A 14,663-nucleotide genomic window follows, 5' to 3' on the forward strand; every position below is an offset into this window, starting at 1 on the left:
ACATTGGAGGACCTTAGTGGCTGTTCGCTCACTTCCAAAATGTCCCCCATACTGTGATCCATGGTAATGCCACAGGATCCTTTGTGCTTCTTCTCTGGGTACACATCTGCGGATCATTCCGTCTGCACATCTCTTAAAGAGATATGGCTCATCCCATAGGTAGTACTTGGCATCTGAAATTAATTTCTTTCTTTACACTCTGCTGTACTCCTGTGGTATGAACCTCACAACTTTATAATTTGCAATATCTGCAAACCATGGAGCTTCCTGAATGGCAAAGAGTTGCTCATCTGGGAAAGTCTCAGAGATCTCAGTAGAAGGGAGGGACGCCCCAGCTACTGGTTCTATTCGGGACAGATGATCAGCTACTTGGTTCTCTGTCCCTTTTCTGTCTCTTATTTCTATATCAAACTCTTGAAGAAGCAACACCCATCTTATAAGCCTGGGTTTTGAATCCTGCTTTGTGAGTAAGTACTTAAGAGCAGCATGGTCAGTGTACACAATCACCTTTGATCCCACTAGATAGGAGTAAACTTGTCAATGGCATAGACCACTGCAAGTAACTCTTTTTCTGTGGTTGTGTAATTCTTCTGTGCATCATTTAGAACACGGCTGGCATAATAAATGACGTGCAGAAGCTTGTTATGCCTCTGTCCCAACACTGCACCAATGGCATGGTCACTGGCATCACACATTAGTTCGAATGGCAATGTCCAGTCTGGTGCAGAGATGACTGGTGCAGTGACCAGCTTGGCTTTCAGGGTCTCAAATGCCTGCAGACACTGTGTGTCAAATACAAATGGTGTGTCAGCAGCTAGCAGGTTGCTCAGAGGTTTTGCAATTTTCGAAAAATCCTTTATAAACCTTCTGTTGAATCCTGCATGCCCCAGAAAGCTTCTGATTGCCTTAACATTGGCAGGTGGTGGTAATTTGTCAATTACTTCTACCTTTGCCTTATCCACCTCTATTCCCTTGCTTGAAATTTTGTGCCCAAGGACAATTCCTTCAGTCACCATAAAGTGACATTTCTCCCAGTTTAAAACCAGGTTAGTCTCTTGGCACCTTTTCAGGACAAGTGCTAGGTGGTTAAGGCAGGAGCTGAATGAGTCTCCATATACTGAGAAGTCATCCATGAAGACTTCCAAGAATTTCTCCACCATATCAGAGAAGATGGATAGCATGCATCTCTGAAAGGTTGCAGGAGCATTACACAGACCAAAAGGCATCCTTCTGTAGGCAAACACGCCAGAAGGGCAAGTAAATGTTGTTTTCTCTTGGTCTTGAGGATCTACTGTAATTTGGTTGTAACCTGAATAGCCATCCAAAAAGCAGTAATAATCATGACCAGCTAGTCTTTCTAGCATTTGATCTATGAATGGTAAAGGAAAATGATCCTTTCTGGTGGCTGTATTGAGCCTTCTGTAGTCAATACACATACGCCACCCTGTGACTGTTCTTGTAGGAACCAGTTCATTTTTTTCATTATGAACTACTGTCATGCCTCTTTTTTTGGGGACAACTTGGACAGGGCTCACCCAGGGGCTATCAGAAATAGGATAAATAATCCCAGCCTCTAGTAATTTAGTGACCTCTTTTTGCACCACCTCCTTCATGGCTGGATTTAGCCGCCTTTGTGATTGGACCACTGGTTTGGCATTATCCTCCAATAGGATCTTGTGCATGCATCTTGCTGGGCTAATGCCCTTAAGATCACTTATGGACCACCCAAGAGCTGTCTTGTGTGTCCTTAGCACTTGAATCAGTGCTTTCTCTTCCTGTGGATTTAAAGCAGAGCTTATAATCACTGGAAAAGTGTCACCTTCTCCCAGAAATGCATACTTCAGGGATGGTGGTAGTGGTTTGAGTTCAGGTTTGGGAGGCTTATCCTCCTCCTGAGGAATTTTCAAAATTCCTTTGTTTCCTCTGGTTCTTCTTGATCAGGCTGAACATCCTTAAAGATGTCCTCTAACTCTGATTCTAGACTTTCAGTCATATTGACCTCTTCCACCAAAGAGTCAATAATGTCAGCGCCCATGCAGTCATTTGGTGTGTCTGGATGCTGCATAGCTTTTACAGCATTCAACTTGAACTCATCCTCATTGACTCTCAGGGTTACTTCCCCTTTTTGTACATCAATGAGAGTTCGTCCAGTTGCTAGGAAAGGTCATCCTAGAATGAGAGTTGCATTCTTGTGCTCCTCCATTTCTAGCACCACAAAGTCAGTTGGAAAGGCGAATGGCCCAACCTTGACAATCATGTCCTCTATTATGCCTGATAGATATTTAATGGAGCCATCAGCAAGTTGGAGGCATATCCGGGTTGGTTTGACTTCTTCAGTCAACCCAAGCTTTCTGATAGTGGATGCAGGTATTAGATTGATGCTTGCTCCAAGGTCACACAGGGCTGTCTTGGTGCAAGCACCTTCTAATGTGCATGGTATCATAAAGCTTCCTGGATCTTGAAGCTTTTCTGGTAAGCTTTTCAGAATGACTGCACTGCATTCTTCAGTGAAATACTTTTTCAGTTTCTCTCCAATCCTTCTTATGACTTAAGATCTCTTTCATGAACTTAGCATATAAAGGTATTTGCTCAAGTGCCTCTGCAAACAAAATCTTTATTTCAAGAGTCCTTAGGTAGTCTGCAAAGCGGGCAAATTGCTTATCCTGCTCCGCTTGGTGGAGTTTCTGAGGATAAGGCATCTTGGCTTTATATTCTTCAACCTTAGTTGCTACAGGTTTATTCCTTACAGAAGCGGTTGGAGAAGCCTTTTTAGAGGGGTTACTATCAGCACTCTCAGGTGTCTGACTCCCCATTAGCGTTTGAACGCCAGGATTGGGTGAAGATTGGGCGTTTAACGCCAACTTTTCTCCCCTTTCTGGCGTTTGAACGCCAGAACTGGGCAGGAAATGGGCGTTTAACGCCAGCTTTCCCCCCATTTCTGGCGTTTGGACGCCAAAAGTATTCCTCTCTGGGCTCTTAGTGTCCTCAGAGGGATTTTGGACAGTGGCTTGGTTATCCTCTATCAATTGTTCCTTATTTGGCTTTTTGCTACTTTGAGCAGTGTTATTCAATGTCTTCCCACTCCTCAGTTGAACTGCTTGGCATTCTTCTGTTATCTGTTTAGATAGCTGCTGTTTTGCCTGATTCAACTGGGATTCTATGTTCTTGTTAGCAATTTTAGTTTCTTGGAGCATTTCTTTAAATTCTGCTAACTGTTTTGTCATCAGTTGTAATTGCTGATTAAGCTCAACCATCTGTTCTTGAGGATTAGGATCAGTGGCTACTGCCATAACTTCTTCTTTTGTAGAGAACTCATTGCTAGAGTACAAATATTGATTTCTAGCAACAGTATCTATAAGCTCTTGAGCCTCTTCAATCGTCTTCCTCATATGTATAGGTCCACCAGCTGAGTGGTCTAAAGACATCTGAGCTTTTTTTGTAAGCTCATAGTAGAAGATGTCCAGCTGTACCCACTCTGAAAACATTTCAGAGGGTCATTTTCTTAGCATACCTCTATACCTCTCCCAGGCATTATAAAGGGATTCATTATCCTCTTGTTTAAAGCCTTGGATGTCTAGCCTTAGCTGTGTCATCCTTTTTGGAGGGTAAAACTGATTCAGGAATTTGTCTGATAACTGTTTCCATGTCTTTATGCTTGCTGTAGGTTGGTTATTCAACCACCTCTTAGCTTGATCTTTTACAGCAAATGGAAACAGTAATAGTCTGTAGACATCCTTATTCACCTCTTTATCACGTACTGTGTCAGCAATTTGTAAGAATTGTGCCAGAAACTCAGTAGGTTCTTCCTGTGGAAGACCGGAATACTGGCAATTTTGCTGCACCATGATAATGAGTTGAGGATTTAGCTCAAAGCTGCTTGCTTTAACGGGAGGTATACAGATGCTACTCCCATATGCAGCTGTAATGGGGTTAGCATATGACCCCAGAGTCCTTCTGGACTGTTCAATTCCACTTAGGTCCTTGATGGAGAAAGGGAATATGATATGAATTCACAAGTAAAGTAAAATATTTATATTTTTCTTTTTTTTTTGACCGAAAAAAATTAAAATAAACAAAAGGAAAACAAAATAAATTTTCGAAAACTCAAATAAGATCAAGGCAAATTGAAAACTAAATCAATTAGTCAATTAAGAAGATTTTGGAATTAGCAATTGAGAAGATATGATTGAAAATTATTTTGAAGAAGATTTGATTTTTTTGAAATGAGGAAAGAGAAAAACAACAAAATGTCACCAAACTTAAATTTTTTAGAAAATTAGACACAAATTTTTGAAAACTTAAGGGAAAACAAAAAGAAGACACCAAACTTAGAATTTTTAGAGATCAAAAAGGGACTAGGGACATGCAAATTCGAAAAAATCAAAGGAAAACAAAAGCATGCAATTGACACCAAACTTAAAATATGAAACTAAACTCAAATAAAAGACTCTAAACCAACTAAAATAAAACAGTCCTAATCTAAGCAACAAGATAAGCCGTCAGTTGTCCAAACTCGAACAATCCCCGGCAACGGTGCCAAAAACTTGGTGCACGAAATTGCAATCACACTTTTGCAATCCCGCACAACTAACCAGCAAGTGCACTGGGTCGTCCAAGTAATACCTTACGTGAGTAAGGGTCGATCCCACGGAGATTGTCGGCTTGAAGCAAGCTATGGTTACCTTGTAACTCTTAGTCAGGATATCAATAATTATCAGGTTTGATTGTGAAAAGCAAAAGAACATGAAATAAGTACTTGTTTTGCAGTAATGGGGAAAAGGCTGAGGTTTTGGAGATGCTCTATCTTCTGAACCTCTGCTTTCCTACTGTCATCTTCTTCAAGCACGCAAGGCTCCTTCCATGGCAAGCTATATGTAGGGTTTCACCATTGTCAGTGGCTACCTCCCATCCTCTCAATGAAAATGTTCAACGCACTCTGTCACAGCACGGCTAATCATCTGTCGGTTCTCAATCGGGTTGGAATAGAATCCAGTGATTCTTTTGCGTCTGTCACTAACGCCCAGCCCTCAGGAGTTTGAAGCTCGTCACAGTCATTTAATCATTGAATCCTACTCAGAATACCACAGACAAGGTTTAGACCTTCCGGATTCTCTTGAATGCCGCCATCAATTCTAGCTTATACCACGAAGATTCTGATTAAGGAATCCAAGAGATATCTACTCAATCTAAGATAGAACGGAGGTGGTTGTCAGGCACACGTTCATAGTTGAGAATGATGATGAGTGTCACGGATCATCACATTCATCAGGTTTAGGAGCAAGTGATATCTTAGAATGGAAGCAAGCATGATTGAATGAAAAACAGTAGTAATTGCATTAATCCATCAAGACACAGCAGAGCTCCTCACCCCCAACCATGGGATTTAGAGACTCATGCTGTGGAAAATACAATGAGAAACGTGTAAAGTGTCATGAGGTCCAGATACAATGTCAAAAGATCCTATTAATAGTGAACTAGTAACCTAGGGTATACAGAAATGAGTAAATGACGTAAAAATCCACTTCTGGGTCCACTTAGTGTGTGCTTGGGCTGAGCATTGAAGCTTTCATGTGTAGAGACTTTTTCTGGAGTTAAACGCCAGCTTTTATGCCAGTTTGGGCGTTTAACTCCAATTTTTATGCCAGTTCCAGCGTTAAACGCTGGGAATTCTGAAGCTGATTTGCAACGCCGGTTTGGGCCATCAAATCTCAGGCAAAGTATGGACTATTATACATTGCTGGAAAGCCCAGGATCTCTACTTTCCAACGCCGTTAAGCGCGCGCCAATTGGGCTTTTGTAGCTCCAGAAAATCCACTTCGAGTGCAGGGAGGTCAGAATCCAACAGCATCTGCAGTCCTTTTCGGCCTCTGAATCAGATTTTTGCTCAGGACCCTCAATTTCAGCCAGAAAATACCTGAAATCACAGAAAAACACACAAACTCATAGTAAAGTACAGAAAAGTAAATTTTAACTAAAAACTACCTAAAATATACTAAAAACATACTAAAACAATGCCAAAAAGTGTATAAATTATCCGCTCATCAGCACCATAAAATATTGTAATAATGTCATATATTTTATATATATTAATTAATGAGATAAAGTTTAATTCATATAAATTTTTAACTGAATTTACACAAACGGATCAACTCACTAACTAAATAGTAATTTAGTAATTTATTATTTTAACCAAATTAATTGTTGGTTTGATTTTGATAATATAATTATTAAGGGTGGTAGGTAGGATAGTCCGTATTGTCTCATTTATTGAGACATTTCCAAATTTCTATCCCATCCTATCTAATAAACATCATCATCAACTAAATATTTTAAAACAAAATAATGAAACCAACAATGTCTAAAGCAAAACAATCATTATTCAAAATATATAATTAAATATTGTCCAAGTTTTTAATCAGTCAAGCATAGTCTAAAATATAACTTAAAGTAAAATGAACAAAACATTCCAAATACAAGCACAAAAGTAACATTTGAAACTCATTTATTATCTTAAAGGCAAAATCCCACCGAGCAAGCCTGGTCCACCCCACCAAAACCCGTCAAAACCTGTGGATTAGGTGATGCGGGTTAGGCGGACTTTTTTATTATATAGGTATCAAATTTTTAGTTCGGCTCACCTTTTTTAGCGAGTTATGTAAGACTCCAGATTTTTGGAAATTAAATAATAAGTTATTTACGATTTATTATGTTTACTCAAGAATATATTTTCAGATACTTTTATATTAATTGGGCAATTTTTGTATTCAAAATTTAAAGCTTTAGTAATTGAAAAATAATGAGAATTTTATATGCTTTAATTTGAATATTTAGATTTTGAATCTTATTTTATGAATTAAAAAAATTAATTTGATTATCTCTAATTGTTGAATTAGAGCATTTATTTGAGAATAAATTGTAAATTGGTGAATAACTAGGATTTTTATATATAATTATTATTTGATTAAATTTAGTTTTAAATTAATACTCTATTCCATAATTTTATTACAATTCCTATACTTTTTAAAACCCTAACCTCACCCTAAAACACACTACACTCACCCTCACAAACCTTAGTCGGCACCCCCTTCCCACACACACACCCACAACACTCTCCTCACTCTCAACACCGCACACATGCACTCCCCCCTCACTCCTACTCCTACAACACACACACACACCCCATGGAAGAAGAGAAGAAGAGAAGTAGAGGAAGGAGAGTGTCGCCGGTAGAGGGGGAGGTTGCCGCCATCGCTGAACTGTCAAGCCACCACCATGCATCGCCATCATCACGAACCTGCATGCCGTCATCGCTGTTGCAATGGAAGAGGGAGAGAGAGACGAATGCAAGAAGAGGGAGAGGGAGCTCCCGTTGCCGTGCTTCTCGTCGCCACCGCCGAAGGTCTGTCGCATTTGTGCCTCGTCACCAAAGCCTGGCCGTCACCGCCAGGCTGTCCTAACCATGCACGTCATCGAGACAATCACCGCTGCCACCGAAGACGCCATCCCCGCCACTACATGTGAGAAAGGGAAGCACGTGAAGCTTATATCGTGGAGAGGAGGGCTGTTGATGCCACTACCACGACCAACCTTGAGCTGTTGCCACTGTTGTTGTGGACAAAGGCCGTCGGAAACGGCGCTATGGTCGCCAAGAAACACCACCGCAATTGACTGAGCTAACGCTACTACCGCTGGCAGGCTTGGCAACATGGACCCTACCTGCGGGTACCTACCCTGAATCAACCCGATCAGATAGGGTTGCCAACTCAATCCATTATGGGTAGGGTTGGACGCGGAGTGGGTAAGGTGCGGGTTGAGCCTAAACCCTACCCACACCCCCTATATATATGTGTTATTTGTATGTTTAAAAATCTTACATATGGAAGTTGAACCAAGGACCTTCAGCATGTGTTAAAGGTTCTTAGCCACTGAAGCAAGTTTATCAATTTATAATATTAACACTTTTATTTCTATAAAACCCATTCCTCATTTAATGAGATATGAATACAACTTTAATAACCCTACTTAGCCTCAATCCATTCATATTACAAACCCAATTTCGTAGCCTTCAGCAGACAACGGCTCAGCCCCTCAGGAACCCTAATCCTCTTCTCTCAAATCTAAATCTCTCTATACTTTGACCGTGTCTACCCCTACTCCCGTCGCTGACGCTACTCACCTTACCCGCGTCTGCCTCAACTCACTCATCGGAGGTGTTACAATTTCCCTTCACTCTTGTTGCCAGCTTGCTCGCGTGATTTGTTCTTCGTTCAACATGCCCATGTCACGTCACCGGCTCTGTTGCAGCCTACCCTATGCTTCGTTCCTCTGTTCAGCACTTGCTCCTTGTGCTGAAACTCTAAAAGTATGTTATATGCCTTCAAAATTAAAACTCAGTTATTATTTAATTTGATTTTAATTTGAGTTTAATTAGATATTTGATTATGTAATTTGATTTTTATTTGTGTTCATGGATGTATGATTTTAAATAACCTTGTGATTGGGAATTTTTATTTGGACTGATTGGAACAAATGCTGAGAATCTTTTTTAAGTTTATATGAAGATGAATGAAGTGAATGAATCAGGGATGGCACATGAAAAATTTCAATAAATAGAGATAAATAAATAGATCAATGTTAATTCTGTTAAATTTATATGTAGATTTTAATTTGATTTTAATTTTAATTTGAGTTCATGGCCTTATAGTGTTTAAGTACATATGCAGATTTTAATTTGTGTTTGAGTTCATGGCTTTATTTGTAGGGAATTCACTTCGAAATGTCAAGTACCAATACGGATGTAATGGCACAAGATTTGGTTATAGAAGAATAACAACAAGAACCCCAGTGGAAGCAATTGTTAATTTTGTTCCAGATGAGTCCACTTTGATTGAAAATAGTAACAAATCGAGCTTGAAGAATGTTTATTGGCAATACTTTAGTCAATTTCAAGAGGAAAAAGAGTGGAAGGCAAAATGCAACCATTACAAATATGTTCTTGGAGCCAATCCAAGAAATTGGACTACAAGATTGAAGAATTATGTGCTCCACTATTGTAAAAGGATCAAATTAGCAAACTCTAGGAAATTAATAATTGCTGATTGATTGTCCAAACATGTAAGGAGTGGTGCGGATACTTTTGTATTTGATTCATCTTATACAAAAAGGTGTATTACCAAGGCCATTAGTATGCATGAGTACCTTTTATCTGTTGTGAAACATATTAGAATGAAGGAAGTATATGCATCAATACAACCAACCTTTAAGGTGCCTGGCCAAAACACAATCAAGAAAGACATTTTTAAAATGTATAAGTTGGAAAAGCTTAACATGACTAAGCTAATGGATGAAAATGATAGTCGAGTAGCATTACAACCAACATGGTTGTATCGAAATGTGTTTTCTCGATTAAGACAAAAAGATCCTAATTAGAAAATTTTGCCAAGTAATGAGGAGTGGGACTTTACTAAAGAAATTTGTGGTAATTTAAAATTATTTTATGATGTGACACAATTATTTTTTGGTATTCAAGTTCCAATAGCCAATATTTATTTTAAAAAAATATGTGATATAAATGTTGCCTTGAAAAAATAGTCTGCTTTTTTGAATCCACTGATTAATAATATAGCATGTAGTATGAGGGTAAAATTTGAAAAGTATTAAGAAGAAATTCATGGCATGATAAGTATTACGGTCATTCTAGACCCTAGGTATAAGCTTGCTAGGCTTGAGTATAAATTCTCAATGTTATGTCAAAATCAAGATGAGTGCACAAGTAAGATTGAGAGGATCAAATGGATATACTATGACTTACCTCATGAGTACTAACAGAATCTGTCTAATTCAAGTAATGCATTTGAGGATTCTACACAAGTGCTACAGATGAATGCAAGGCAAGATGATGATTGATGAACGGATAATTTATATGCTTTTTGGCATTATTTTTAGGTAGTTTTTAGTATGATTTAGTTAGTCTTTAGTATATAGTTATTAGTTTTTATGCAAAAATCACATTTCTAGACTTTACTATGAGTTTGTGTATTTTTCTGTGATTTTAGGTATTTTCTGGCCGAAATTGAGGGACCTGAGCAAAAATCTGATTCAGAGGCTGAAAAAGGACTGCAGATGCTGTTGGATTCTGATCTCCCTGCACTCAAAATAGCTTTTCTAGAGCTAAAGAAGCCCAACTAGAGCGCTCTTACTTGCGTTGGAAAGTAGACATCTTGGGCTTTCCAGCAATATATAATAGTCCATACTTTGTCCGAGTTTTAATAACGCAAACTGGCGTTTTAACGCCAACTTTCTACCATTTTCTGGCATTAAACGCCAAAACTGTCATAAAAGCGGGAGTTAAACGCCCAAACTGGCACCAGAGCTGGTGTTTAACTCCAAGAAAAGCCTATGCACGTGAAAGTTTCAATGCTCAGCCCAAGCACACACCAAGTGGGCCCCAGAAGTGGATTTCTGCATCATTTACTTATCTCTGTAAATCCTAGGTTACTAGTCATTATAAATAGGACCTTTTACTATTGTATTTTCATCGGGAGATCTTTAGATCATTTTGGAGACTATCTTTGTATCACTGTTGATCTCTTGATCGTGCTTAGGGGGCTGGCCGTTCGGCCATGCCTGGACCTTCATCACTTATGTATTTTCAATGGTGGAGTTTCTACACCTCATAGATTAAGGTGTGGTGCTCTGCTGTTCCTCATGAATTAATGCAATTACTACTGTTTTCTATTCAATTCAAGCTTATTCTTGTTCTAAGATATTCATTCGCTCTTCAACATGACGAATGTGATGATCAAGTGACACTCATCACCATTCTCACTTTTGAACGCGTGCCTGACAACCACTTCTGTTCTACCTGAAAACAAGCTTGAATGTATATCTCTTGGCCTCCTGGTCCACGACGCATAGTTGCCTCTCCTAACAATAGAGCCTTCCATTTCGTGAGATCAGAGTCTTCGTGGTATAAGCTAGAATCAGTTGGCAGCATTCTTGAGATCCGGAAAGTCTAAACCTTGTTTGTGGTATTGCGAGTAGGATCTGGGATGGGATTACTGTGAAGAGCATCAAACTCGCGACTGCTGGGCACAGTGACAATGCGCAAAAGGATCATTGGATCTTATTCCAACAAAAGTGAGAACCGACAGATGATTAGCTCTACGTAACCCGTAGCTGGACCATTTTCACTGAGAGGACGGACGGTAGCCATTGACAAGGGTGATCCCCCAACATACAGCTTGCCATGGAAAGGAGTACGCATGACTGGATGAAAGAAATAGGAAAGCAGGGATTCAAAAGGAACAAAGCATCTCCATATGCTTATCTGAAATTCCTACCAGTGAATTACATAAGTATCTCTATCCTATTTTATGTTTTATCTGTCTTTTAATTATCAAAACCCCATAGCCATCTGAATATGCCTGACTGAGATTTATAAGATGACCATAGCTTGCTTCAAGCCGACAATCTCCGTGGGATCGACCCTTACTCACGTAAGGTATTACTGGGACGACCTAGTGCACTTGCTGGTCAGCTACGCGGAGTTGTGAAGAAATTTTGTGAGATCATGATTCCGCGTACCATGTTTTTGGCGCCGTTACCGGAGATTATTCGAGTTTGGACAACTGATGGTTCATCCTGTTGCTTAGATTAGGTATTTTTCTTTTTTATTTTTTCTTCAGAATTTTTAAGAATGAATTCTAGAGTTTCAGATGATGCTTTTATCATCACAGGAGCCTTTTTTATTCCCATCAATTTGGCTGTTGTATGTAATGCTTTGCTAAAGCTTGGCTAGCCATGTCTAATCTTTTTAAAGTGAAATTTTAGACTAACATTGCATGATTCCTGGAATTCTTGTTAAGAACTTTGAGTTTCTTATTTTCTTTTTCAAAATAATGTTCGAAAAAATACAAAAATTTTTTGTAAAATCATAAAATAAATAAATAAATATATAAATGATATTTTGTGTTTCTTGTTTGAGTCTAGTGTCAAATTTCAAGTTTGGTGCCAATTGCATGTTTCTATTTTTCTTGCACTTTTTGAAAATATATGCATTGTGTTCTTCATTTATCTTCAAGTTGTTCTTGATGATTTTCTTTGTCTGATATTTAAATTCTCTTGTTTTGTGTCCTTTGTTGTTTCTCATGTGCATTCTAAAATTGTTAGTGTCTCTAGTATGAAAACTTCTAAGTTTGGTTTCTTCCATGTCTTTCTTTTCTTAAAAATTTTCAAAATGTATTCTTGATGTTCATTATGACCTTCATAGTGTTCTTGATGTTCATCTTGACATTCAAAGTGTTCTTGCATGCATTCCTTGTTTTGACCTTAGTTTTTCATGTTTAATTTTATTCTGTTGTTTTTCTCTCTCATCATTAAAAAAATTCAAAATTATGTCGTCTCAAGTCAATAATACAGAGAATTGAAGATTCAGAATATACAGCAGAAGAATCATAGAGAAAAAGCTTGGCGTTCAAGACGCCCAGTAAGGAAGGATTTATGGCGTTTAAACGCCAGCCAAGGTACCTGGCTGGGCGTTTAACGCCCAAGGAGGTAGCCAAGTGGGCGTTAAACGCCATAATGGATACCATTATGGGCGTTTAACGCCAGGATAACACCAAGGAGGTAATTTTGTTTTCAATTCAATTTTTTTCAATTTTTCAAGTTTTAAAACTAATTTTTCAAAATCTTATCTTTTTCATATCCTCTCTTATCAATCACATCTTTTTCAAAATAAAATCTTTTCCATTTTTCTTTTAATGTTTTCAAAAATCTTTGCTAACAATTAGTGTCTTGATTCAAAAATTTCAAGTTTGTTACTTTCTTGTTAAAAAAGGTTCAATATTTGAATTTCAGAATTATATCTTTTAATTTCTTGTTAGTCAAGTCATGAATTTTAAAAATCAAATCTTTCTTAAATTGTTTTTCAATTATATCTTTTCAATCATATCTTTTTAAATCATATCTTTTACAAATCACATCTTTTTAAATTCTAATTTCAAAATCTTTTTCAAAACCACCTAACCACTTTCTCACATTTAATTTTCGAAAAAACCATCAACCACTTCATCAAAATTCTTTTTAATTATTTTAAAAAAATTTTTAGTTTTATTTAAAAATTTGTTTTCGAAAATCCCCCCTCTCACCTTCTTCTATTTAAGGACTAACACTTCTCCTCAATTAGCAATTCGGACTCTATCTTTCTTTATGTATTTCAAAATCTTCTCTATCTACCTCATCCTCTATTCCTATTTTTCTCTGACACCTCAAGGAATCTCTATACTGTGACATAGAGGATTCCATACTTTCTTGTTCTCTTCTCTTTCATATACGCAGGAACAAGGACAAAGGCATTCTTGTTGAAGTTGATCCTGAACCTGAAAGGACCTTGAAGAGGAAGCTAAGAGCAGCTAAAGCACAACACTCTGAAGAGGACCTGACAGAAAATTTTGAAAAGGACACAGACAAAACAGCCATGGCCGAACCCAACAACAACAATGCAAGGAAGGTGCTTGGTGACTTTACTGCACCAACTCCCAACTTCTATGGGAGAAGCATCTCTATTCCTGCCATTGGAGCAAACAACTTTGAGCTTAAGCCTTAATTAGTTTCTCTGATGCAATAGAATTGCAAGTTTTATGGACTTCCATTGGATGATCCTCATCAGTTCTTAGCTCAATTTTTTCAAATCTGTGACACTGTTAAGACCAATGGAGTTGATCCCGAGGTCTACAGACTTATGCTTTTCCCTTTTTCTGTAAGAGACAGAGTTAGTATATGGTTGAATTCACAACCTAGAGACAGCCTGAACTATTGGGAAAAGCTGGTCAATGCCTTCTTAGCTAAATTCTCTCCACCTCAAAAGATGAGTAAGCTTAGAGTGGAAGTTCAAACCTTCAAACAGAAGGAAGGTGAATCCCTTTATGAAGCTTGGGAAAGATACAAGCAATTGATCAGAAGGTGTCCTTCTGACATGCTTTTAGAATGGAGCATCATAGGTATCTTCTATGATGGTCTGTCTGAGTTATCCAAGATGTCATTGGATTATTCTGTAGGTGGATCTATTCATCTGAAGAAAATGCCTAGAAGCCTAGGAACTCATTGAAATAGTTGCAAATAATAATTTCATGTACACTTCTGAAAGAAATCCTGTGAATAACGGGACAACTCAGAAGAAAGGAGTTCTTGAGATTGATACTCTAAATGCCATATTGGCTCAGAATAAATTATTGACTCAGTAAGTCAATATAATTTCTCAGAATCTGACTGGATTGTAAGCTACATCCAACAGTAATAAAGAAGCATCTTCTGAAGAAGAAGCTTATAATCTTGAGAACCCTACAATGGAAGAGGTGAATTACATGGGAGAACCCTATGGAAACACCTATAATCCTTCATGGAGAAATCATCTAAATCTCTCATGGAAGAACCAACAGAAGCCTCAACAAGGCTTCAACAACTATAATGGTGGAAGAAATAGGTTTAGCAATAGCAAGCCTTTTCCATCATTATCTCAGCAACAGACATAGAACTCTGAGCAGAGTTGTTCTGGCTTAGCAACCATAGTCTCTGATCTATCTAAGACCACACTAAGTTTTATAAATGTAAAAAGATCCTCCATTAGAAATTTGAAGGCACAAGTGGGTAAACTGAGTAAAAAG

At 38.1% G+C, this 14,663-nt stretch overlaps 1 non-coding gene across 1 annotated transcript; it reads right to left on the reverse strand.

The window, feature by feature from the left end:
- Positions 1-13,873: 13,873 nt before the first annotated feature.
- On the reverse strand, positions 13,874-13,981 carry LOC112719340 (small nucleolar RNA R71). The gene has a single exon (XR_003161645.1). It is a non-coding gene; the product is annotated as a small nucleolar RNA R71 (small nucleolar RNA).
- Positions 13,982-14,663: the final 682 nt, after the last annotated feature.

Source organism: Arachis hypogaea, chromosome 10, assembly GCF_003086295.3.
Source record: "Arachis hypogaea cultivar Tifrunner chromosome 10, arahy.Tifrunner.gnm2.J5K5, whole genome shotgun sequence".
Taxonomy (NCBI): Eukaryota; Viridiplantae; Streptophyta; class Magnoliopsida; order Fabales; family Fabaceae; genus Arachis; species Arachis hypogaea.